Source organism: Microcaecilia unicolor, unplaced genomic scaffold (assembly GCF_901765095.1).
Source record: "Microcaecilia unicolor unplaced genomic scaffold, aMicUni1.1, whole genome shotgun sequence".
NCBI lineage: Eukaryota > Metazoa > Chordata > Amphibia > Gymnophiona > Siphonopidae > Microcaecilia > Microcaecilia unicolor.
Genome location: NW_021963920.1, coordinates 18,658 through 46,105, shown reverse-complemented (window position 1 = coordinate 46,105; position 27,448 = coordinate 18,658). Strand labels below are relative to the sequence as shown.

The 27,448-nt window shown below is 43.0% G+C and overlaps 1 long non-coding RNA gene across 1 annotated transcript; it reads left to right on the top strand.

Moving 5' to 3' along the window:
* The first annotated feature begins 24,325 nt into the window (after positions 1-24,325).
* Positions 24,326-26,895, top strand: LOC115459759. The gene is made up of 3 exons (XR_003940331.1): positions 24,326-24,371; positions 24,843-24,926; positions 26,796-26,895. It is a non-coding gene; the product is annotated as an uncharacterized LOC115459759 (long non-coding RNA).
* Positions 26,896-27,448: the final 553 nt, after the last annotated feature.

The following is a 27,448-nucleotide window of genomic DNA, read 5'->3' as shown; positions in this document are numbered from 1 at the left end:
GTGCTACTAGGGTTACACAGCGCTGTACAGTTAACAAAGAAGGACAGTCCCTGCTCAAAGGAGCTTACAGTCTAAAGGACAAAATGTCAAGTGGGGGCAGTCTAGATATCCTGAATGAGGTATAATGGTTATATGCTGAAGGCGACATTGAAGAGGTGGACTTTGAGTAAGGATTTGAAGATGGCAGGGAGGGGCTTGGCGTATGGGCTCAGGGAGTTTATTCCAGGCATAGGGTGAGGCGAGGCAGAAAGGCCGGAGCCTGGAGTTGGCGGTGGTGGAGAAGGTGGAGAGGAGGAGACAGCACTCAAAGAACTTGGTATTTGGTAGATGAGAGGCTGGTGCAGGTGCAGCTTATACTTTCACGGGAATCCCACTGACCTGCTTCCATCCCCGCGGCGACCCCGCAGGAACTGCCTCCGTCCCCGCGGGAACCCGCAGAACTGCTTCCATCCCCGCGGGAAACCCCGCAGGAACTACCTCCGTCCCTGCGGGAATCCCGCGGGTTCCGCGGGACTCCCGCGAACCCCGTTCCCGTGCAGCTCTCTAGAACTCAGCTCTTTTTCTTTCTATCAGGTAGCAAAGTATTGTTGTTGTGTTTTTTTGTTTTGATTTCTTGCAGGTCCTTCTTCAGTTGGTTCATAAGCTAGGGCATTAGTTCCTGCATGTTCCTTATGATTTCTCTTTGGTTTTTATTATTTTCTTCTTTTTGTAGAGTTGATGTATAAGTTCATTTCTCAGTTTTCGACCAGTGTGTTTGCAGAGTTTGTCTGCATAGTCAGAATTGTAAGTTGTAGCCAAAGGACTTTTGATCTTGAGTCCTTTGGGAATGGATGTCGCTCTTCTCGCAGACTGTCAAAAGTAACATCCAACGGGGGCAAGATGGCGGCTGAATGAGCAGCGCAGGAAGCAGCTCCGTTTGTTGCAGTCAGTTAATACATTGAAAGCTATTTACTTGCTTAAACTATGCCTAAAAGGAGAGGCAAACAGCGAACTGGACCCGCGATTCATGTATTGCCGAGAACTGCAACGCTTGACCGCTTCCTTTTATCGGAATGACTACAGGATCATCCTCGCTGCTGAGAGGTGCAGAGGGAGGTCCCTCGCTCCCCCGGCTTGAGGCAGGAAACAACGCTTAGTCCCGAAGTGAGGATTCCTCCTCCGATGCCGGGGATGGCGTCAACTACGGCACAGAATACTCCGGGTGAGAAAACTCCGATGGGGTCTCCTGGTGCGGGGCGCCGAAGTGATGTCAGAGACGCCGACAAACCCCAGCATCGATGGAAGCAGGGTGCGAGCGGAGGAGAAGAGGTTACTGGGGAAGACCATGGAGATACAGGAGGAGACTCGGATCTGTCCTCTTTTCCTGACTTGGGATCCCCAAGTAAGTCGTTTTTGCCCTGTAAGCCTCAAACTATTACACTAGAAAATATATGGGAGGCACTTGTGGGACTGGAAGCCTCTTTTGCGCAGAAGTTTACCCAATTTACCAGAAATGTAATTTAGATATCGGAAACATATCTGAATTAGAGACAAAAGTAACTTCTCTGGGTAGAAGTATGGAAAATAACTCAGCTGCCGTTCAAAGCTGTCAACAGATTCAGATGAATTTGATCAAGGAAAATATTTTTCTACAACACAGGATTGAAATCTTAGAAAACCACCAACGATCAAATACTCTGAGACTGATAAACTTTCCTAAGCAGCTTGCTATTTCACCACTGATAACCCTTAAACAGTATTTAACTGAGAATTTAAAGATTTCAGAAAAATCTCATCCTCCGATATCCAAGATTTACTATATAGAACCTTATCGAAAAAGGTGGTTCCTCCAGCAGAGACTTTGGACCTGAATTTGGATTTGACTCAAATAATAGAAGAAGAGAATGTGGGTTTAACAACTGCGACTCTTCAAGTATTTTTCATACTTCAGCCAGACAGAGACTGGATACTCAAGCAATATTTCCTTAATAAAAGTCAGGAGTTCTTAGGTTGCCAAATTAGAATGTATCCAGACGTCTCTAGGGCGACCCAGAGAAAAGACAGGGATTCCTTAAATTAAGGCCGAAGGTACTACAACTAGGTGCACTTTTTTGGCTGAATTTCCCATGCAAGTGTGTAATAAAATTGAATTCCGTAAAGTATGTATTTTTTGAGGCAAAGCAACTAAATACTTTTATAGAGGCTAAACTGAGAGATTCCTCGTCCCCATTTCCAATAACTGTAACAATTTCAACCCCATGATTGATTTAAGAATCCCGATTGCTCTCACCAGCCACTTTATTCTTAATTAGAAATTGCTTTTCTGATTTATTAATCTTTTCCTTAAATTAGTAGGGGCCTAAGATGATAATTTAGTTTATTGTATTGCCTGTATTGTTTCTCTTGTATAATTGGAAAAGGAACTATTATAATCATGTATACTTGATGTAAAAATTAAAATCGTATAAATAAAAAATTAAAAAAAAAAAAGTAACATCCAACCATATACAGGAGAAAATGAGTAGGAAGGTTACAGGCTCAGCCCACAGGTGGCGCTGCAACATTAAAAAGTCGGTGAGAGCTGGTTCGGTTCAGTGGCTGTGCTGTGGTGTGGGCGGTTGGAATAAGGAAAGAGCTGTGTTTGTCTCCTCGGTATCTGCAACTGACCACAGGCACCATTACACTCTACAGCAGATGTGGTCACTGAAGATGTCTCTTCTCCTCCTGCCTGTGACTCCATTCGGAAGCAGAGATTCTGGGGTTCCTTCACCCTGGGGTGGCCTCATGTTAGATTTCCATCTGATATAGCAAATGGAAGCAGCAGCAAGTGCCACACAACCCATAACGGTGGCGACCATCAAGTTTTGCGGACCGATATTTGGCGACCAATGTTTAATCCCAAAAAATGCAGGGTCATACACTTGGGTCACAAAATCCGAGGGACCGGTACAGTATAGGGGTGAAGTGCTTCAGTGCACGAAGGAAGAGCGGGACTTGGGGGTGTGTCTGATGACCTTAAAGCTTTCAAACAGGTAGAAAAAGCGACAGCCAAAGCCAGAAGGATGCTTGGGTGCATAAAGAGAGGCATGACCAGCAGGAAAAAGGAGGTGATAGTTCCGTTGTATAGTCTCTGGTGCAGTTCTGGAGACTGCACCTACGGAAAGATATAAACAGGATGGAGTCGGTCCAGAGGACGGCTACAAAATTAGTAAGCAGTCTTGAACGCAAAAATTATAGGATCAGGCTTATGAACCTCAACATGTATACGCTGGAAGAGAGGAGGGAGAGAGGAGACATGATAGAGACGTTTAAATACCTCAAGGGCATTTATGTACAGGAAGTGAGCCTTTTTCAACTGAAGGAAAGGTCTGGAATGAGGGGGCACACGATGAAGTTAAGAGGGAACAGGCTTAGGAGTATTCTAAGAAAGCATTATTTCAGGGAAAGGGTGGTGGAGGCGTGGAATGGGCCTCCCGGTGGAGGTTGTGGAGTTGAGGACTGTTCTAGAATTTTAAAAGGCATGGGATAAGCATGTGGGATTCGCTTAGGAAAAGGAAGAGTTAGGGATTATAGAGGATGGGCAGACTGGGATGGGTCATATGGCCTTTATCAGCTGTCAAGTTTCTATGTTTCTGTGATTGTGCCAGAGGTCTGTAGACAACACCCATATGGACAGCTATTCCATCATCTCTTTCAAGGCGATATAAATTGCTTCTTCCTTTTGCCCAGACTCCCTGCATTTCAGTCACTTTTACATTGTTTGTCACATACAGAGCCATTCTTCCTAAACAGGGATTTTATTACCTTTTGTATCTCTTGAGCTTTCAAAGGGGCATTAAGCTGCTCTTTCATTTCCTGTGTTAGACATGGGATTCCGGAGTCATCCAGATAGTCTGTATTACTGAAGACCTCTGTCTCAGGCTCTGCTCTGTAAACCTCTGAGAAGTATCTCGGAATAAGTGTATCAAGTCTTCAGGGCGATGTTCCTAGTCCCATCCGGGGCTTGTATCGTATCAATGTACGAGTTCCCCGCCCAAGTCTTGACAGTACGCGCTAATATTTCCCTGTGCGATTACCATATTTCTCTAGCTTGACTTTTAAAACACATTTATGTGAAATGCGTTCTTCCTCTTCTGCTCTGTGGTTTTGACTTCTACCCTGTTACTCTTTTCATGTTTAACCTGCACATTTTTGCTCTTTATGCAGCTCTTCATCTGCTCCCTTTCTCTCTCTCCTTACCCGTGTATTACTTGCCTCTATATCTATTTTATTTTATTGTCTTTTGATTTGCGTGGCGTGTGCAAGTGTATGATAGATGTATGATTGGCGGTATTTGCGTATATCGAGTACGATCCTCTTCAGCGGACTCATGCCAGCAACTCTCGCTGAACGCTGTTGAGATTTCGTGCTTTTTCCTATTCCTAACACGTTTACTCTCTGTGTCCTCTGCCATTCCTTTCTTACTTTTTGGCTTCCCTATCTGTGGCCGCTTTTACCCTTCCTAATCTGTTGATCTCGGGTTGAATGAGATCCACAAATCTTCCTCTGTGTATGTCATTGTGCTGCTCAGCGTCAATGGGTTGCTTTTAACTCCGTATGCTGCTGCGCTGTCTGTATTGTAAGGTCTTGTGATTTGCATGTGAATTCTGCACTCCTCTGACCGTCCCTGCATTGCTGCTGTCTTTTAATATCCTTCTAAGGCTAGTCTCTCTATACAGATTGCCTCTGACTTGAAGCCTGTTCCTCTCTTAATGAACTGTTTCTCTATTGCTTCCCCTCTGAAACATTCCTTCCCCGGTCTTTCCCTGTGATTGCTGCACCTCACAGCGACCCAGCTCCTTCCTCTGGGTTTCACTTAACCTCCGAGTACTTAACTTCTACCTTCAATGCTCCCTGATTACCCACCGTACCACCTCCGTCTGAAACTGTCCTGATGTGTCTCTGTTACGCCCTGCCAATCGGCGGGTGAACTATTTGTAGCTTTCATTCTTTAAAATTCCCTGCCAGTTTTCTAGCTCCACACTGGTACTTCCTGCTTTAGATTTAGAAGTGCGTATTACCCTGGCTTCCACTATCTCCGTTACTGCCAGGCTCTATGGGCATCCCCCCCCCCCCCCCCCACACTCTTCCTATCATACAGCTGTACATTCGAAACTGTTACTATGCTTCCAGATTCTTATCTCACATACTCTGTAGCAACGTACTCCCTTGCTTTGCACTTTCCTACGCTTTATATTCTTATCCCGTGCTTCCTCAGTCGTGAACCTCCCACCTGATCTATTTTCCTCTCTTCACACTCCCGTCTGAGCCTCCCCTGGAATGAGTATTCTGTGTGTGCAGTTCTGAACTGAGCACCAGCTCATAATCTTAGCTGAGAAAGCTCCTGTCTGTCTTTTGATTAACTTTCCGTACCCCTCTCAAGCTGTGTTTCCGGTTTGACTTACAACTGCGTAGTTACTGCTTCTATCAGTGAATCAGCTATTTCTCTCCCTGCTCCCCCTCCACACATAGCTGCAAAACTGTTACTGTGCTCTGAGATTCCTCAGATTCCGTGGTTATTAATCTCACTTTCATCTGTACTTTCTCTTTGAAAAAAAAAGGGGTCTTTTGGCCTGTCCCCTGGCTCCGCGACTTGTTTTTTCTAAGCTGTCTGAACCCAGAAGCAGGCATCTCTGTCAATAATTGCAAATGCTTTATACTGTAACCCACGGCTGTTATCAACCATGCTCTTTTCTTCCGGATAGACATTACTTTTTCGTTGCTGTTCGCCGCCCACTATGGGCGTGGCAACTGGCGTGGCTTCTCTCTGTCTACTACACCCCGGGTAAGCCTCCTGCTCCTCTCTTTCCTGTAACTCCCCACTCACGTATTCAATTTACTTCGCCATTCCCGGCACTGTTAGTTGTGATATTTGCCCCTGAATGTTTAGAAGTTAATCTATGAAAATCCACAGCTTAAATACTAATTGCCTGTCTTTGTTATTTGCTCCTGCGTTTTTGATACTGATCGCTGCCCAGCCTCCCAACCACCAGCTCTGCCACCCATCTAGGCTAAGCTCCTGAGGATCCCTTCTTTCTGCACAGGATTCCTTTATGTTTATCCCACACATGTTTGAATTCCGTTACCGTTTTCATCTCCACCTCCTTTTTAGTTTTTATGAATTTAAAGCCTTTTGAGGTCTGAAAGCTTTCACCAATTCCTCATTACAGGAATCAGAAGTACTTAATAACTATTAGCATGCGTAATGCTCTCCTGAACTGGCCATTCAGGGGAGAATTTTGCACTGCACCTTTGATGTATCATTCTGTTCTATCTTACAAAGAGAGTTGGTGCAGCTTTCAGATAAGAGGGGAAAAAAAATTAAGAGCTCTACTTCCTGATTCCTTTATTACAGGAAGTCACAACTGTTGCACTTCCTATCTCTCTTCCTCTCAAGGAGAGTGAAAGCTTGAAACGCTGGTGTCTGAATCTACTAAACTGTTTGTGTGAATGAATTTATGCTGCCCGTCTTCGGCTTTCTCCTTGGTTCAACTAACTCTTGTCACGTTGTGTTGTGTCTTGAAGCAATGTGTTATTTCCCTACTTCTTTTGACTGATTGCAAAGGGTTACTTAAACTCTGCTCTTGTAAATGTTTTTTTTGCATTCCATTTTCCTTTTTTCTAGGTACCTTTTTATTGCATTGCAATCCAAATACGCCCTGCTGCAATGCAGGTGTATAATATTTTTATACATTTATCGATTCACATCCATTTTGGCTTTTTATATCTCCTCTCCTGGAGAGGCATTGTTTCTGTTACCCGCCTCCTAACCCTCCCTTGTCTGAAATTTTCCCGTAAGTGGAGAGCGTGTGCTCATTTTCTGATTTTGTATTTATGCACTTGTTCTCCATGACTCTCGCAAGACGTAATGACTTCTTTCCATATTTTAACCACATAAGTGCACTACCGGTCTGTTTAAGTTTTGCCTTTCCCCAGATGGATACAGTTGTCACCTTGCCGTCTTCCACAGAGGGGAACCTCCGTCAGCAAAGAAGAGCTACCACATGATGTAGCAGACCTGGGGCAACGTTTCTGAATGGATCGCCAAATTGGAGGACAACTTCACAGACCCCAATATAACCCGGGTGTCAGCTACAAGATATCATTGTTCGAGAGTTTGCACACATGCATCAATTGGTCCATGAGGAAAAGAGACCAGCACTCCACTTACTGGACTTGCAAGAAGCTTTGACCTCTGCCCTTCTATCTGAATAGTCTGCCTCTGAGTCCTGCAGGCCTCCTGCAGCTAAGGGCCCAACCCTTGGGTGAATGGTAGTCATTGCAGGTGAAGATTCCATGCCTCCATCCCACTTTCTTTGTCTTTCTCACGTACCTCCTGCAACACAATGCCCGCAATTTTGACTGTTTTTGTGCATCATGTTTTCCTGAGCCTGTACCTGCATACATCACCATATGAACTGCCTACATCCTCTATTACCTATCTTTCCCAATCTGTCTTGCACATTATACAAGCCAGAAGTGGGGATATATCTGCGGACCCTTGTTCCTTGAATAATATGAGACTTTGCCTTTTGACCCCAATTAATCACGGAGATAAATAATTTTCATTTCCACTATTGCTATTAATGGACTCATCTTTCCTTCAATTTTATTTTCCCCTTGTTTAATTACTTCAGTCGAGTCCTTTGTAAATGGCCTTTATGGTTTCCCTTTGGTTTTATATTTAATAACAGTGTATTTTCATTTTAGCATGTTTCTTGAAATATATGTATTACTTCTGCTTATTCAATTCAGGCTGCCAATGTCCACAAAGAGATTGCAATGTATTGTTATAGAGGCTTTTAGATATTAGGTATCATTCAGGCATACAGTTATTTTTGCTCTTTCAATCATACAATACCTTGAGGCTAATTTGTTCCTTTACCACCCTCTGACTCTTGATGGACTAATTATGATTATGCATGCCTAGGATAAAGACATGGAAAGATCCAAGTTTGTACACCGCAAGTATTCCGTCTTCAAGATCTATCCAGGCCCAAATGATGTTAGATCCCCCAAGGTCGTGGTGGCAATAATCTTTATACCTTGCAAACTACTGGACCACAAGCCTTGGGTCCATGTGAAAGATATACAGGTTTACCCAGCCGCAGGACCAGATGTTACCAGCCCAACCATCTCAAGACAGCCACTTCCTTCAGCAGGCTAGCAGCGACTGTCACTTCTACTGATTCCTTGCCCAAGTCGCTGTGAAAATCCAGTCCTGTTAGACCATCCAGATAGACCGTCTAGATTCTTCAGAGCTTCTACCGCTTCAATCACGATCAACAAAAGAGAATTCAGAACCAACAGATACTTAAATTTGAGATTTACAGTTGCTGTTTATGGATATTAAAGATCATATTTGGTTTATTTTCAGTTAGCAGTAATCCTGTCTATATATATTGAAAAGGTTTATTTTATTTTCCTATTATTTTCCTTTATTGTTCATTATCGCTTTTCTAAGTGTTTCCCCGTTATTTCTGTTTATGTAATTCAAACTGATATTGCTTCAAACAGGATAACACCAAAACCTATAATACTATGGTATAACAGAGTAGATATTTATAGACTCGGTTGCATATCTTCTGTAGGTTGGCTAAGCTCCAAGTGGGGTACGGGATATATAAAATGCCTCCCATGTTCCCAAGTTATTATGCATATGTAAAGATCTATGTATGGCCCTTCTTAATATAAATTTTCCTAGGTTCTCTTCCTATGGAGTTTCATAATTGTAGAGATATATGGAAATGACCCACAGAATTGCTATTACTATCTTTGCGATATGATGCAACTGCATAGTTGCTATCCACTTCTTAATGCTCATGATTGGATGGCCATGACGGCTAAAGTTAGGCTCAAGAATTCCAAGCCTGCTTAGGGATTCTGGATACCTGCAACCTAAGACAGCCTATAATCAGAGTTACTAATCATATATTTGTTGAGTCCATACACAATGCTTAATCGAAACTGCAATTCCTTCCCAACACACACTGAGACAGAGCAAGTCTCCAAGAGGGGTGACATCATGATTGAGGCTAAGAGGTAATGAAGAAATATAATCATGTAACCAATGCAAACGTATAACCAGTATAATCAAACCTGCATGTTACCCTTGTGATTGTATTTTGTTGCTGACCGCAGTTATGGGTTAGTCCCCAAGAGGGGTTAGAATGAGACAGAGATAGTATCCATGTTGTGACTAGGATTCCAACATTTTTGCCATACCAGATTTCATTCAGACTCTCAATTGATAGCTTTGCAGGATACCTTCTGGAATAGATGGAACCAAGCTAGACAATCCTAATGTCACCCTATGAGATAGGGTGAAGAGGGGGAATGTTAATATGTGTTACAACTAGAGACCCCTCCACTGGAATAGTGGTGGGCCGTGCTCTAAAGCCTAGGCTGCTAAAAAGCACTGACTAGGCCAGAAATCTGATGATGGCCTTGCAGCTAAGTACTTGCTGAAGCAGGGCCCAGCTGGCAGGGCTTATCAGAATCTGGTGTGACATCCAAATACAGTGTAAGGGCCAAGATGGAGGAATAAATGGCTAGGATAGTAGAAAGTTAGGTCAATAAATGGAGTCTGGTTTTGTAAGATGGAGTCCTGTTCATGAAATGTGAATACTTGTCTCGGTATCAAATAGTAGCAACAGAACCTTGCAGATCACCAATGTGGCAGCGCAGGCTTCTGCTTCAGAAACAGAAGCCTGCGCAGCCTTCTACATGGAAGTTGCTAGTGGAATAGCAACATTCCATGTAGAATCTCCAATAGTAGCAACATTCCATGTAGAATCTCCCATAGTCACAACATTCCATGTAGAATCTCCAATAGTGGCAACATTCCATGTAGAATCTCCAATAGTATTTATTTTATTTTTGTTACATGTGTACCCTGCGCTTTCCCACTCATGCAGGCTCAATACGGCTTACATGGGGCAATGGAGGGTAAGTGACTTGCCCAGAGTCCAAGGAGCTGCCTATGCCTGAAGTGGGAATCCAACTCAGTTCCTCAGGACCAAAGTCCACCACCCTAACCACTAGGCCACTCCTCCACTGTTGCTACTATTTGAGATTCTACATGGAATGTTGCTACTAGGTTTAATGGGCAAGGAGAGGGTATTTCAGATCTGCCAATTTAGGCGGAGTTTGGAATTTTCCCCAACTATACTCAGAGGGCAGAACTACGGTCGGTCCACCTGAGACTTTCACTGATGAGCGTGGCAGATTGATTGAACTTGCATTGGGGTAAGAATTAAAATGATTATTACCACTTATCTTCTAGTCGGTACTTTATTTCTTGGCTACTACTTATTTCTCTGAATACACCTACACAGACAAAATTATTCTCTATGATATGCACATAAGTGAGGAAACTCTTACCCATTTTACCCACTATGTGGGAAGCGTAGATACACCAAAGATGCACTTAGGTGCTAGGAGTCAGAAAGCCCAAGATCCATTTAACCGAGCTTAGAATGAGCCTTCTGAACCCTCTCTTCACCTCCGTGGGCCCGGGTCCAACGGAGATCTAGAGTAGGGGTACATAAAAACAGGAGTCAGATATAAAAGAGGTCATGTTAGGGGAATATATTTTATGCCTTCTGGGAGACTCCCCTTGTCCATTTGGACAACATGTCCATTGTGGGAGAGGGGCAATTCTTCCGGGATAGACAAGGAAGAATAAAACAGAAGCTGACCGCCGGAAATAAGGTGACTCTGAGAGAAGTCATGACCACAATCATGACAAGTACTAGGGGCATGCGATGAGCTACCAAAGTAGTAAATTTAAACGAATCAGAGAATCGTTGCCGGAGAACGTGGTGAAGGCGGTTAGCTTGGCAGAGTTGAAAAAGGGGTTGGACGGGTTTCCTAAAGGACCAAGTCCATAGACCGCTACTAACAAGGAATAACATGTATAGAATGTTTGTACGTTTGGGAAGCTTGCCAGGTGTCCTTGACCTGGATTGGCTGTGGTCGGGGACAGGATGCTGGGCTCGATGGGCCTTTGGTCTTTTCCCAGTATGGCATTACTTATGTTCTTTTTTTTTTTTTTTTTTTTTTTTTTAATCATTTAATGATTCACACAGCTATGTGATTATACAATTCACATTGAAATAACAAAAGAAATTCTTTACAAAAAGTAATATAAGGAAACAATAAACACTTTTTTTTTCCGTCCACAACTAAAGAAAAGCGATTCCAAGAAAAGGAAAAGAAAAAGAAAAAAGCATTAAGTTCTTATTACACAACTTACTACCTCTAAATCAGTACTCCAGCTGCTGTGTAGGAGGGCATGTAACAGTCACTTCAACTCTAGCATCTAGAAAGTCTTTAAGCTGTTTAGGGTCTACAAATTGAAATTGTTTGCCCTCAAGCAGAACAGTACATATACAGGGAAAAACGTTAAACAAAATTAGCTTTCAAGGCTTCTACTCTGGGACGGAGTTCCAAAAAGGCCCTCCGTCTCACTTGTGTCGGCCTAGAAAGATCAGGAAAAATCCTAACCTTGGAGCCATAAACAGTTCATCTAAATGCCTTCAGGGAAGTCTTAACACTGCATTCCGATCCGGCTCCAGCACCAAAAGTGACTAACATTGTAGTCCTGTAGGTAATCACATCCAGTGAACTTTCTAGGAAGGAAGTAAGGTTCATTTCTTCACCCATTTCTCGTCTAGGGGGGTCTCCTAATGCCCCCCTAGTATTCCAGATGTAATGGGCCCGAGTTATGGGAGGCAATGAGTCCTTTGTCCATTCCAGAATGTCAATCATATATTTTTTCACCCATCTCTATTGAAGGAATTAGAGGAGACTTGGGGAAATGAGAAACCGAGGCTTAAGTCTCCGAGGACTGGTTTTCAAGGTATTCCAAACGTTTATGTAGGAAAGTATTGTCCTTAACCAAAGCGGATTCCAAAGGACCCCATTTCTTGAATCTTAGTATCTAATTTTTCAATCTTAAAGGACTGCTGTGCTGTCACCTGTGCCTGAATCAGAACTGCTTTCTGAGAGAGTTTTAATATCATTAGTATTTTCTTTTAGCATTACTTTGCATAGAGGAGGAGTATTATATACCATATCCCACAGTGACTCAAGTGTCACTATAGAGGGTTTACTTATTCCACCTGATGGCAAAGGGAGTGTGGTGGGGTCTCGGTACGAGAAAGTCTATTGATAATAGCTTGTGGCAGTACCTTTGAGGCCAATCGGCCGAAAACACAGGGTCCGTGGTCCCACTCAAGTTCGCCGCTGTCCTCCCCTCTGGCAGCTCCGAATTTACCCCTTCGGTATCGGATACTGTCTGGGCTGCGGCGAACAGTTCACTCCTGGTTGTGGAGGTTCCCTGCGGTCTTCGGGGCTCAGGGAAACCCCGTCTCCGCTTCCCATCGACGTCGGCACGTCGACAGTGGCAGAAGGAGGTCGATGTACATAGAGGTCCCGGCGGCGGTCCCTGGGAAACTGCAAAATTGATTGCCTCAATGCCGACGAAGGTCCCTCACCTTCCCCCTCCCGCCTTTCCCATCGCGAACGACGAGACGAGGGAACCGCAAGAGGCAACAGTCCACAGCGTCCTCAGGAGCTCACTCAGGTGCGTGTGTGCAAAACGCCATCTTGGAATCTCTCCATTACTTATGTTCTTATGTTTCTATTGGTGATTTATAAACAACAGTTGCACAGCATCTTGTTCCTTTTTATACTTTAATAAAAAGATTTAATATAAAATCAAAAGTGTTCGAGGCTTCTACAGATGAGAACGAGCCCACGGGGACGGAGACAGAACCTGCTGGGAAGGGGTGGGGAAGGGGACAAACTTTGTCTCCGTGTCATTCTCTACTAAGAAAGGAGTGGTTTAGCTTCAAGATAGTTGGCAAGTTGTAAAGAGGATGAACAATCCATACACGGAACTACTCCTTCATTGTGTAAATTCCTCTCGAGACACGTTTGGTTAAAATGAAAGAGATGGATCAGAGACTTATAAAAGTGGAAACAGCATTTCGAAAGACTGAATAAACTGTTGTTACTTTGCAATCCACTGCAGCTTCTGCTGTTAAGGACAGTTGGCCGATTCATTCACACCTGGAAGCTCTGGAAAATAAAATCTCAGGGGTCCTTTTAACTAAAGGGTGGCAGTTCCAACCCGAACGCGCAGCATTTCCTGCAGGGGGTTACCAACTAAGTTAGTGACGAAACCCTTACTCCCACCTAGATACTTATCGCACGGCCATTTCTTGGGATTTTTACCCGCTGCGGTAAATAGGGGACTCTGCAAGCATCAAAAATACACACTGACGCTAGCGCAGCTTAGTAAAAGGGCCCCTTAAGACCCTTACATTTTCTAGCTACTCATCTGGGTCCTTACAGCGTCTGAAACTGTACCTAAAGAATATTGTTGGGTATCCTCTAATTGTCGAGGTATATTTTATGTTCAAAGAAGCTGAATCCAGATACGAGGAGAGGGGTGAATGGACCAAGTACTGTCTAGTCCTGTAGAAAGTTTAGATTTATCTCAATTTTTGGACTCGTCACAGGATTTGATAGCAAAAAGAGCTATTGCTTAAATTTTCCTCTGAAATTGAAAAGAACCCACTATTCTTAAATTATATTTCTCAAAAAAATCTGTACCTTTCCGTGGTCACCAAATGTATTTGTTTCCTGATGTCTCCAGCAGAGGCAATTACGTAGAAAGCAGTTCTCACAGTTAAAAGTAGTTTTGGCTGTGGGAGCAACTTTTTTCCTTAAATTTCCCCGTAAATGCCTTCAAGAGGGGAAACAATAGTTACATTTTTGGGAATTATTTCTTTCTGATAACCGGGTACTTACTAATCAGGTTTCCGAAATGTAATGGTTTTTGAGGTTTTGGAGTGATACATGAATACTAGTGGAACCAAGCCCGTTTCGTCACCAATGAAACGGGCCCTAGGAAGGCTCCGTGTAAGCATTTTTCTCTTTGGAAAGCACAGAGATCTCATGTTGTGATAATTGATGGTTCGAGAGGTTTATTATCCCCATTTGGTTTGCATCTGTAAAGGTGTGATCAGTATTCCCTGGTTTGTTTGGGCTCTGATTTTCACTGCCTCAGATGTGTATCCAAGTGTCTCCAAGGTGTCTGGGGATGTTGGTTCTGCAGAGCTGTAGCTATTCAAGGATAAGCAGGTTTCTCTCTCTTTGATTTTGAAGAAGAGAATATCGCTTTATTTCCTTTTTGCGGATAGCAATGTATTGTTTTTCTCCTTGGATGTTATGTAGGTCCTCTTTAAGTTGGTTCACAAGGTGTGGATGTAATTCCTCCATGTTCCTCATGGTTACATCCCTCTGGGTTTGTATTATTCTTTTTTTGTTGTAGAGTTGATGTATAAGTTCCTTTCTAATTTCTGACTAGTGCGTTTGCAGAGTTTTCTCTGCACAGTCAGAATTGTAAGTAGTAGCCAAAGGATTTTTGATCCTCAGTCCTTTGGGAATGATGTCATTCTTCTTGCAGATTGTCAGAAAGTACAGATGACTGTTCACTCTTGTTTCTTTTTTCCAAAAGTTTGTTCATTTGCTTTTTCATGCGGCTGTATGCGGTATCTTCCATCTTAAGTAGAGGAGTGTGGTAGCCGTGTTAGTCCACTCTTAAGGTGGTAAGCAACTACCACCTAACACCCTTCTGGTCACGATGGATGTAGAATTCATCTATACAGCAACATTCCACATGCGGATGGCATAGCTGCATGTGGAAGACTCCTAAAAAAATCCACACTGGACCATCAATACTCACCAGAAACTATTACAAATTAATCAAATTCATTTTAACTCACAACTACTTTCACTTTAACAATGATATCTATCGCAAATAATGGGCACTGCGATGGGCACCAGGACAGCACCCCAATATGCCAACCTTTTTATGGCATGAGCTGGAAGAGACATTTCTGAATACACACCAGACCAAACCTCTAAAATACTACCGGTACATCGATGACATTTTTATGATTTGGACAGAGGGTGAAGAAACTCTGAAACAATTTTATTCTGCATTCAATTACATACCATCCTACAATCAGATTCAAAATGGACTACTCCCCAGAAAAAGTCAATTTTTTGGACAGCACGGTCTCAATCAGTGATGGCTGTATACAAACATCTATATACAAGACACCACAGACAGATGTAGCTACCTCCCACAACTCCAGCTTCCATCCTTCACATACAAAAAGATCCATCATTTACAGCCAAGCCACAAGATACCACCGTATCTGCTCTGACCCAGGGGACAGAGACAGACACCTTAAAACCCTGACTGAATCCCTTCAAACAGAAGGGCTACAACCCCAAATAATCTCCAAGAATATGCCTCCTCCCTCAAAACACCCAGGGAGAATCTGCTACAGTACAAAAAGAAAAAATCCACAGACAGAATCCCGCTTGTAGTGACATACAATCCAGAGCTGGAAAAAACTGAGGAAAATCATAAGAGATCTACAACTATACTCCAGGAGGATGAATTACTGAAAGAGATATTCCCATCCCCACCAGTACTGGCCTTCCGACAGCCCCCAACTTAAAACACAAGCTAATCAGAAGTAAACTTCCATCACAGACTGAAAAGGAACAGAAGGGCACACGTCCCTGTAATTTATCCAGTTGCAAACTTGCCAAATATTTCACAGGACCCCAAAGTCATCACAAAGGAAAGATATTCACACATAAAGGGATCTTTCACTTGCTCATCTTCCAATGTGTATATGTCATTCAGTGTAAAAAATGTAACGAAGGATGCTATATTGGAGAAAAGAAACAGGCCGAATGCTTAAGACAAGATCAATTTACAAAGACATCATATGAACAATACTGGTGCCAGCAGGGTTCCCTCGCCTGTTGGTCAACATTTTACAGGACCAGGACACTGTACAGTGATTTCACAGTCAGAATCCTCAAAGGTAACTTAAAACCATACAACGAACGTAAGACCTTTGTGAAGTCGAATGATGAATATTTTAACAACCCAACAGAAAGGACTTAACAAGAATCTGGGGTTCCTAGCCCATTATAAACCATAAAGCTGTATGTCTCTGTTGATCACCTCCCCTAACCTATCCACACCCACCCTGTTCGAATATCAATGATATGCTTTGATGTCCCAATGCATACCTCCTACTCACCCCCATCCTCCCACCCTGTCAGACTGTCATAGTAATGCTTGAATGTTGTCACTTATATACACTGTCAGCTAGCACATTTGCTTATTTCCGATCTGAGGAGAAGGGCAACCTCTTCGAAAGCTAATCAGAAATGTATTAAGTTATGTCCAATAAAAAAGGTATATCTTATTTTCTTTCCCTGTTTTATTTGTTTGCATTTCTATTGATAACCTTAAGAGTGGACTAACATGGCTACCACACTCCTTCACTCAATGTGTAATTAACACTCTGGAATTTGTTTCTAGGGTAAAAGCCGTTAGCTTAGCAGGGTTATAAATGTTTTGGATAATTTCCTAAAAAAGAATCAATAAGCTAATATTAAGATGGACTTGGGAAAATCCAAGCATATTCTAGGACAAGCAGAATAAAATTAGTTTTGCTCTTCTGGGATCTTGCCCAGGTACTTGTGACTTGGATTGGCCCCTGTTGGAAATAGGATACTGGGCTTAATGGACATTCAGTCTTTCCCAGTACAGCAATGCTTATGTTCTTACGTTTCAAATATTCTTATAATCTTACCTAGGTACACATAAATTGTCCAACATCAAGTCTATACAATAATCTGTAAAGAATAAAAAGAAGAGTCAAAAGTCATAGGAATCTTCACATAGATGGTGCCTGGGAGGGTTTGAGAATGTGGAGTGAGTAATAATTAGAGTGTTGGGGGTGTGAAGATGGGGAGATTAGTATCCGAGGAGTCCTTAGACGTATGGGGTTATCTAAATTTATATCTACCTCGGGAGTCGCTGCACAGACACTCAGACTCTCTAAACCTAGAAAGAGGAAAAATAAAAATATTAAATATCATAATTTGCTTGAATAACACTGTAAGCTACAACTCTGACAGTCTGCACCTCTCTTCCTAAAGTATTACAACATCCTTCTGTCTCCTCCTTCTGAGGACCAGGTCTAGTTTATGCTATATTGGCCCTAGGCAAACATATTTTTCTGAGCCCCAGACCATGTCCCCTGCCATGATCTTTATTTATGATTTCTTCCCCCCACCCCAATATTTTAATAAATGTCTATATGCAAATACCACATTTAAACGAGTGGTAATGTTGAATAGCTTGCCACAGTTCCAACAGGATTTCGTTCCAACAGCGAGTTAAACATAATTGGAGAGCAGTTTGGAAAGCCGCGTGATAGAGCTGGCAATCGTATACGGACATGGACTGAACCCAGTGTGGACGTGGCATCTCTGACCATATAACGTTAAGTGCCTGGATTATCTTATTATAGAAAACAGTGAAAGAGTATGGTTCATTGTTTAGATTAAGAGAGTTTCTGGGTAGTTGGAGTAAGTGATAGGATTTGACCCACTAGTTCTTTAGTTTTTGAGGAAGGTGAACATTTATTTCACTTATTATTTGAATTAATTAAGAGCACAGGTGTACATTTGCTTATATTAAATTGAAAAGGTTCAAAGAGAAGTTCTATGATCGAGAAGCTTGTCCACCCTAAGAGACGTAAAATCACTTCGGTGTAGCCTCGCTTGGGTAAGTTTATACTCTGAGAACTTCCTTATGATTTCCATATATTAACACAAAATATATTTCAGTACACTTTTGGGCCAATCCTTTCACTGGTATTATCTCCATTATATTATACCCTGGTTTGTATAATTAACTACTAACAGTGCGTCATGAAAGACTCAAGAGGAAATTGGAAAGTCATGGGATAGGAGGTAGTTCCTATTGTGGATTAAAAACTGGTTAAAAGATAGAAAACAGAGAGTAGAGTTAAATGATCTGTATTCTCAATGTGCTGTGTCCGCTGGTTTTTTAACTGGTAGACTTGCCATCCAAATGGCAGATGACAAGTGCAAAGTGATACATATGTGAAAAAGGAACCCGAACTATAGCAAATAGAATGATAGGTATTATTAGGAGAGGAATGGAAAACAAAAATGAGGATGTTATAATGCCTTGTTTTACTCCACGGTGCAACCCGCACCTCGAATATTGTGTGTAATTCTGGTCACCACATCTCAAAATGATATAGTGGAATTAGAAAAGCCCCCTCCCTGCCCATCTTCAAATCCTTGCTCAAAGCCCACCTCTTCAATGTGGCTTTCGGCACCTAACCATTATACATCTATTCAGGAAATCTAGACTGCCCAATCTTGTTTGACTGCACTTTTTGTTCTTTAGATTGTAAGCTCCTTCAAGCAGGGACTGTCCTCTGTGTTAAATTGTACAGTGCTGCGTAACCCTGGTAGCGCTTTAGAAATGTTAAGTAGTAGTAGTAATAGATCAAGGCAGATAAAGATCTGCACGGTATATCCATTATCTTCATCTGTAAAGTAAGTAAGTCAAGCATAAGACTTAATTAGAATAAATTGAGTCAGACAGGATCATGTGCAGATGGCAAAAGCATGCACTGATGAATAAACCTGCATGCTGTTACAAATTCAGATCTATTCATTAAATCTTACCTTCTGTGCTGTGCCCTGCAGCTCTTTTCTGCCACACTTGTAGCTCACAACTAACCTCTTTCCAGGCTCTGCCATGCTGCAGGCAGAAGCTGAGCCCTGCCATTCGCTTCCTCACAGCAAACAGCACAGCTAATTAACCAGTGCCAGCCAGACTGGGGAAGGGGGTAGCAGGGCAGAGATGGCCCGTTAACTTTCTGTAAAGGAGCATCTGTGCTGGCCGGAAGCCAAGGAAACGGACATGAGCTGAGTCTGTGCTAGATTCGTCCTTGCTGTATGTGCATACATGGGGGAAGGGGAATTTAAAAACGGGGTTTTGGTGCATATTTACTACTTATAAAATTACCCTGCCCTATGTTCAAGTACATACAGCATGCCTCTACGGTTTGGAGTGTGGGTGAAAGTCATGACATACACATACCTCTGCATTCTATATAGATCAACCAAATTTGGATGTCCAAAAAGACAATCACTTAATGAAACATCAGCTTCCTAATTAATCAGGTCACGCGTAACTAAAAACTGGAAATAACTTAGCAGGGTTTAAAAAATGTTTGGATAGCTTCCGAAAGGAAAAGTCCACAGCCTAAAATTAAAATGGACTGTGCTCAACTTAGCAGGCTTTAAAAAAGGTTTTCATGACTTCCTAAACGAAAAATCCATAGCCTATTATTAAAATGGACTGTGCTCAACCATTCTCTCACACACACTCTCACTCTATGTCACACACACACTCGCACATTCATTCTGTCTCTCTCTCTCACACAGTCACTCTCACACACACTCTCTCAAACATACACACTATGATTAAAACCTTGCTAGCGCCCATTTCATTGGTCTCAGAAACGGGCCTTTCTTACTAGTATTTCAATGTTTCTTAGAAACCTTTCATATTCAAAACTTCATTACTTACAAAACAAATTTCAACTTGAAACTCCAATAGTGGACACAAACCCCGGGCGGGTTCGCATCTAGAATCCTCCCTCTCTCAATTCAGAACGTGTGACGTCAAGACACAATACTCCATTTAAATTCCCACACGAGCCCCTCGATCGGCTCTTTCAAATAATTTGAATTGAGAGAGGGAGGATTCTAGACACGAACCAATCTCCGCCTTCCTCTGGTTTCTTCCCCCAGTGACGGTGGAATGACTCTTCCAGTATATATAGATCACAGTTCGTAGATCCAGAGCAGAATCTGAAGACTCAGAGACAAGAGAGAAAGACTTCCTGAGCTAGATCATGGAGGGAGCTGTCACTTTTCTGCTGATCACCCTGACACTTTCCAGCCTCCCAGGTATAGTCACCTCTTAAAAGTGTATAAAATCTGAAAAAATCAAGTACCTGGCAAGATCCCAAAACAGTACAATATATTTTATGCTGCTTATCCTAGAAATAAGCAGTGGATTTCCCCAAGTCCATTTTAATAATGATCTATGGACTTCTTTTAGGAAGCCATCCAAACCTTTGTAAAACCATACTAAGCTAAGTGCTGTTACTACATTCACTCGCAACGAATTCCAGAGTTTAATTACACGTTGAGTGAAGAAACTTTTTCTCTGAATCATTTTCAATTTACTACTTTGTATCTTTATTGTGTGCCCCCAAGTCCAGTATTTTTTGGAAAGAAGTGATTCACATCTAGCCATTCCACTCCACTCATTATTTTATAGACCTCGAAGAGTTCTAGCCACTTTAGCCTTTCCTCTTAGGGAAGTCATTCCAACCCCTTTATCATTTTCATTGCCCTTCTCTATACCTTTTCTAATTCCACTATATCTTTTTTGAGATGTGGTGACCAGAATTGCACACAATATTCGAGGTGCGGTTGCACTGTGGAGTGAAACAAAGGCATTATAACATCCTCATTTTTGGCTTCCATTCCTTTCCTAATAATACCTATCATTCTATTTGCTATAGTTCGGGTTCCTTTTTCACATATGCATCACTTTGCACTTGTCATCTGCCATTTGGATGGCAGGTCTACCAGTTAAAAAACCAGCGGACACAGCACATTGAGAATACTGATCAGTTAACTCTACTCTCTGTTTCTATCTTTTAACCAGTTTTTAATCCGTAATAGGAGCTACCTCCTATCCCATGACTTTCCAATTTCCTCTTGAGTCTTTCATGAGGTACTTTTATTAGTAACATGTCATTTATCTTTAAAATCGAGTGAGGTACACGAAGATTGGAGGGTGCCCTAAGTAACGCTGAATTTTAAAAAAAAGGTCCTAGAGGAGATCCATGAAATTATAGACCGGTGAGCCTGACGTTGGTGCTGGGCAAACTACTTTTCAAAATTCAGATACACAATTTCGACTGGCTCATCTTTATCCACATGTCTATTCAACCCTTGAAAGAAATGTAATAGATTGGTGAGGCAAGATTTCCCTTCAGTAATTCTATGTTGGCTTTGTCTCATTAATCCATGCTTTCGAATATGCTCTGTAATTTTGTTCCTTATAATAATATCTACTATTTATAGAGATTTCATTCAGTTTCTCTGACTCGTCAGCTTTGATTACCATTTCTGGCACCGGTATCTCTGACGTAACGTCCGCGAGGGCGGGGCACGGAAGGAAAGAGGAGAGGTCTGCCCTGCCGCTGCTTGCTGCGAAGTGAAAGGAGGCTCAAGGTTAGCTCCGAGAGCCCGGCCCGATAGCGGGTGGAGGGGGGCCCAGCGACCTCGGGTGGGGGGGCCTGGTGATCTCGGGTGGGCGGTGACCTCGGGTGGGTGGCGACCTCGGGTGGGGGGGGGGGCCAGGGGCGGCCTTGTCCCGGGCCCGGCTCTGGCTCTCGATGACCCGACCATGAAAAATGAGTTTATTTTGTTGGGCAGACTGGATGGACCGTACAGGTCTTTATCTGCCGTCATTTACTATGTTACTCTTTGGGATTCTACATGGAATGTTGCTACTAATTGGGATTCCAGAATCTTCAGAACTTTTAGTACAAGAACAGTGCTGGGCAGACTTTATCTGCTGTCATTTATTATGTTACTATCCAGCTTATTGTCGAAAGAGAAGGACGCCCATCTTTCGACACAAATCGGGAGATGGGCGTCCTTCTCCCGCAGGCGCCCAAATCGGTATAATCGAAAGCTGATTTTGGGCGCTGTTGCATTCCCTACCTTGTTCTTCTAGTGGCGGCCATATTGGAAGGATCATCTGAGCAGCAACCATTTGGGAAAGATCATCTGAGGGGCAGCCATCTTGGAAGGATTGTTTGAGGAGCAGCCATCTTAGGTAGTTCATCAACGAGGCAGCCATCTTGAATATCTTTTGGGCATGCCCTATGAGATCTCTCACCTCTCAGCTGTGACCAGGATCCTCTGATTGGAGGCCTATTTAAGAGCTGGCCTGTGACACCATCTTTGCTTCGGCTTCTATCTTGTTAGAGGTTGGTGCTGGTGATTGAACATTCTTCTTCCTACTTTCCTGTTGATGCTGACTTGGATTGAACCTGACCATTGTCTGCTTGCTGCCTGCCCTGACCTGTGGATTGAACCTGACCATTCTCTGCTTGCTGCCTGCCCTGACCTGTAGATTGAACTTGAGCCTTCTCTACTGGCTGCCTACCCAATCTGTGTTCCGGATCTGTTCTACTCCTGCCTGCCACGGCGGGTGGCCGTCCGACCCCGACCGTATCCGGAAGTCCTGGGGGCCACTTGCACCTGGGCGCTCAACTCCCGGGGAACGGTGGTCGCTTCCCAGGTGAAGCTAGGAGTTGTCCGGCTGCCTGACTGAGTGCGGAGCTTCGCAGATCCTCCACACTCTGTCAAGGCGCAAGGGCTCACTACTTCAGTACCAACAGGCGCCCCCAACTGCAGTCCGTCGCGGGGATGACCAAAGTTCCTGGGGGCATTCGGAGGCATAGAGAAGGCGGGATGGGGTGTGTTTATCGGCCAAGAAGAGATGGGTGTCATCGGCTGATAATGGAAAAAAGAAGGGCGCCCCTAGCAAGAATTTGGTCCGCTTTATTTGGTCCCTTTTTTTCAGGTCCAAGTCAAAAAAAGTGCCCGAACAGACCAGATGACCACTGGAGGGAATCGGGGATGACCTCCCCTGACTCCCCCAGTGGTCACTAACCCCGTCCCACCAAAAATAAAAACAACTCTATGCCAGCCTCAAATGTCATACCCAGCTCCCTGACAGCAGTATGCAGGTCCCTGGAGCAGTTGTGGTGGCTGCAGTGGACTTCAGGCAGGTGGACCCAGGCCCATCCCCCCCACCTCTTACACTTGTGGTGGTAAATGGGAGCCCTCCAAAACCCACCCGAAACCCACTGTACCCACATGTAGGTGCCCTCCTTCACCCCTTAGGGCTATGGTAGTGGTGGATAGTTGTGGGGAGTGGGTTTTTTTTGGGGGGGGGGGGTTGGGGGGGCTCAGCACCTAAGGTAAGGGAGCTATGTACCTGGGATCAATTTGTGAAGTCCACTGCAGTGCCCCCTAGGGTGCCCGGTTGGTGTCCTGGCATGTGAGGGGGACCAGTGCACTATGAATCTTGGCCCCTCCCATGACCAAATGCCTTGGATTTGGTCGTATTTGAGATGGGTGCCCTCGGTTTCCATTATCGGCAAAAACTGAGGGCTACCATCTCTAACGCCGGCGACATCAGCATTTAGGTCGACCAACTCTTAGGTCGACCTAAATGTTGAGATTGTGGCATCCCCGACCGTATTATCGAAACGAAAGATGGACGCCATCTTGTTTCCATATTACGGGATGCCCCGCCCCTTTGCGGAGACATCCTCAGAGATGGGCATCCCCATTCAAAAATGCTCCTCTATGTTACTTTGCCCTGGTGTTATATTTACTGAGTCAATATCAGAGTTATTGAAATCACCCATTATTATTGTGTTGTCTTGTTTGTTTGTCTCTCTAATTTCTGATAACATTTCTACATCCATCTGTCCATTCTGGCCAGGTTGACAGTAGTACACTTCAATCACTATCCTTTTCCCCTTTACACATGGAATTTCAATCCATAGGGATTCCAAGATGTGTTTTGATTCCTGCAGAATTTTCAATCTATTTGATTCATGCCCTCCGTAACATGCAAAGTGACTACTTCACCAATTCGATCCACCCTATCACTACGATATAATTTGTATCCTGGTATGACAGTGTCCTACTGTTATTCTTCTACCAGGTCTTAGAGATGACAATTATATCTAATTTAGTGCAATCTGTTCTAACTCTCCCATCTTGATTTCTTAGGGTTCTGGCAATTGCATATAGATATTAATCAAATATTGGGGTGGGGAAGAAATCATAAATAAAGATCAATGCAGGGGTCATGGGGTGGGGCTCAGAAAAATATGTTTCCCTAGGTCCAATATAGCATTAAACTAGACCTGGTCCTCAGAAGAATGTTGTAATACTTTAGGAAGAGAGGTGCAGACTGTCAGAGTTGTAGCTTTCAGTGTTATTCAAGCAAATTATGATATTTAAATATTTTTATTTTTCCTCTTTCTAGGTTTAGAGAGTCTGATTGACCATGCAGTGACTCACGAGGTAGATATAAATTTAGATAACCCCATACGTCTAAGGACTCCTCGGATACTAAATCTCCCCATCTTCACACCCTCAACACTCTAATTATTACTCACTCCACATTCTCAAACCCTCCCAGGCACCTTCTATGTGAGGATTCCTATGACTTTTGACTCTTCTTTTTATTCTTTACAGATTATTTGTATAGACTTGATGTTGGACAATTTATGTGTACCTAGGTAAGATTAGAAGAATATTTTGAACGTAAGAACATAAGCATTGCTGTACTGGGAAAGACCAAAGGTCCATCAAGCCCAGTATCCTGTTTCTAACAGTGGCCAATCCAAGTCACAAGTACCTGGCAAGATCCCAGAAGAGCAAAACAAATTTTATTCTGCTTATCCTAGAATATGCTTTGGATTTTTCCAAGTCCATCTTAATATTAGCTTATTGATTCTTTTTTAGGAAACTATCCAAAACATTTATAAACCCTGCTAAGCTAACTGCTTTTACCCTAGAAACAAATTCCAGAGTTTAATTACACATTGAGTGAAGAAATATCTTCTATGATTCTTTTTAAATTTACTACTTAGTAGCTATATTGCATGCCCCCTAGTCCTAATATTTTTGGAAAGAGTAAACGAGCAATTCACCTCTACCCATTCCACTCCACTCAGTATTTTATAAACTTGTATCATATCTCCCCTCAGATTTGATGGCTTAATAAAGAACCCTAAATGTGACTTTCACCCGGAAATCTTGGACAATTCATGTAGATTATGTGTCCCTATAAAGTAAGTACATCTCTCAGTCACTTGTATTGTCCCTACCCTAACCTCTTTTTTGATTCTGTTTCTTCACCACCCTTTCTCTCCTTTCTTTTCTGCACCTTTATTCCTTCCAATTATCTCTCCTCTCTACTCACCTCTTCTCTCATCTCTCTGCAATCTCCCACTTCAGCCCCCTTATCCAATCCTCAGGTCTGCAGTTATCTCCCCTTTCTCCCAGACCCCACATCAGATCCGACTAACTTCCACTCCTGCATGAATCATTTTTAAAATTATTTGTTTAGTCTATCAAGTGCTGTATGGGAATTATGAACTGTTAACTCAGATCTTTTCACATTTACTTTAAATAATTCTGTCAGAATGCAGGAAAATTTAGTACTGAGGTACCGGTTTTTGGAAATATAAGATTTAAACATCCGGTTGATGCTACTACTGAATGGAATTCTTTACCGTTAGGTAACTATGGATGGTTGTATAAGAAATTGAAGACCTTTTGTTAATCCTACTGTTCTGTTCTATCCTGCTTCTGTGCAACTTCTTGCATTGTAAACTACCTAGAATCTCATATTGGGATTTTTGTGGTATATAAACTTGACATTAGATTAGATTAGATCTGCCACCATCGGCCCTTTTCTCCCATCCTCAACCCTAGCATCAGACCCTCTACCACCCTATCAAATGCAATCATCAGTTTCCTTTTCTCTCTCTCTCTCTCCTTCCCTTTATCCAGCATCTCTTCTCTGTTGGCTCAGCAGCTTCCCTCTCTGTCCCCTCAGTCCAGCATCTCCTTTTCTTAACACTCCCTCATTGTCTGCCCTTCTCATCGCAGATCCTCTGTGTGTCTCTGACAGGGTCAGCAGTGAAAAGTACAGGTCTCACATTTAAGTGCACGGCAAGTTTCCTCTCAGTCCCTGCCCACAAGGCAAGAGGAAGTATGCATCCATGACCGGTCTTAGCAATTGGGGGGCCCTATGCAGACCCCTACCAGCGCCCACCACCATAAGCTATTATCAGAGTGTAAAAGGAGGCTCAAAGCTCTCGAAACCCCACTTCTACCCATATTTTGATGTACATCCACCACATTTCAGTAGAAAGTGGCATACAGCAGCAGTGATTTTCATATCCCATCAGCTGCTGAGCCCAGAGTCTCTTCATTGCTGCATCCTACCCTTGCAGAAACAGGAAGTGGCATCAAAAGGAAATGTAGATGCACATTAAGGTACGGAGAAGGAAGGTGTTCCGAGACAGGAGGACAGACGTAGCAGAGATGCAAGGCCCCAAGGAGCATGGGGCCTTGTGTGACCACCCCTGTCGCATCTGCAAGTGTGATTAGATGCCTGGGGAAATTGAGACAAGTTGTAGAAGAGTGGGACATGACGTGGAGATGGTATGAATCTGGTTTGGAAGGTTTACAGACTCGGAATAACCTTCCTTGCAGGGTTGTGGTTTGCTTGACAAGTAGTTGGCAAGTAGTTGGCAGTGGAGGGACTGTGTGTTGCTGCCACTGAGGTGATCTGAATCATTTTTTTAGTAAGCTGTAAGAGGAAACATTCTCCGCTGTATAGACTCCAGAACAGGCAAAATATTCTTGATAACGACAACTCACTTGTCTCATCTTCGGTCCCAAATTTATCACAGAAATCCAAAATATCAAAACTTATCTTGTCATAATTATTTTAAAATTCATACTTCACATATCTTAAAGCTTGTTGATTATATATTTTGGACTTGAGCCAACATGACATGTTTCATAAAGCTGCGTCAGGGCCCATCATTGTTATTGCGCAAAACATTCCTAATTTTGGCCCCATGTTCTGTCATCGGCGAGGGTTGGTGTGTGTTCTGTGTACAAACCTCAATCTCTGTGTCTTATAGGTACATAACTAAATATGAGAACCAATTACCATTTAGAGAAGCTCTGGATTGTTGTTGTGCAATGTATACGGGAGAATCTTCTAGTCTACCATGAGAGAAAATGTGAGTATTGAGCTCTGTAGAAAGAAAATAATTCAGGGTATCCCTGGACCTGCATCTGTGGCTCCCAGGCAGAGTTTTGGAGCTGAAATGGGTGGGTGGGATGGAAATGGGGTTACCAGTGAGGGGGATTAAACCTCAGGGAGCAACACCTGAATGAAGGTTCCTGACACCACAGCCCAAAGGAGGCTAAATCTGACTGAGATGGAAACCCAGGGAAGCAGGAAAAGGACACCAGACCAAAAGAATGTGAATTAGTGTAACTCCATTACCATATATACAACTAGGTAGTATGTACATGAAAATCTCACAGTCCTGCTTAGTTCTCTCAGATAAATGAAATTAATAAATTCCATAGTTGTAGGAATTGGTTTAATTTGTTTACCTTACTGCTGGGAGAGCAGGGGGGTCGGATGGAGGTGTCCTGGGTTGCCAGGGAGATGTTTAATTAGGATGAATTCCTGCACATGGGCAATTCATTCCAAGGAGACCTGCACTGACACCTGAGATTTTAAAAGTGCTAAAAGAAGTTTTAAAAGTATTTGCATTAAATC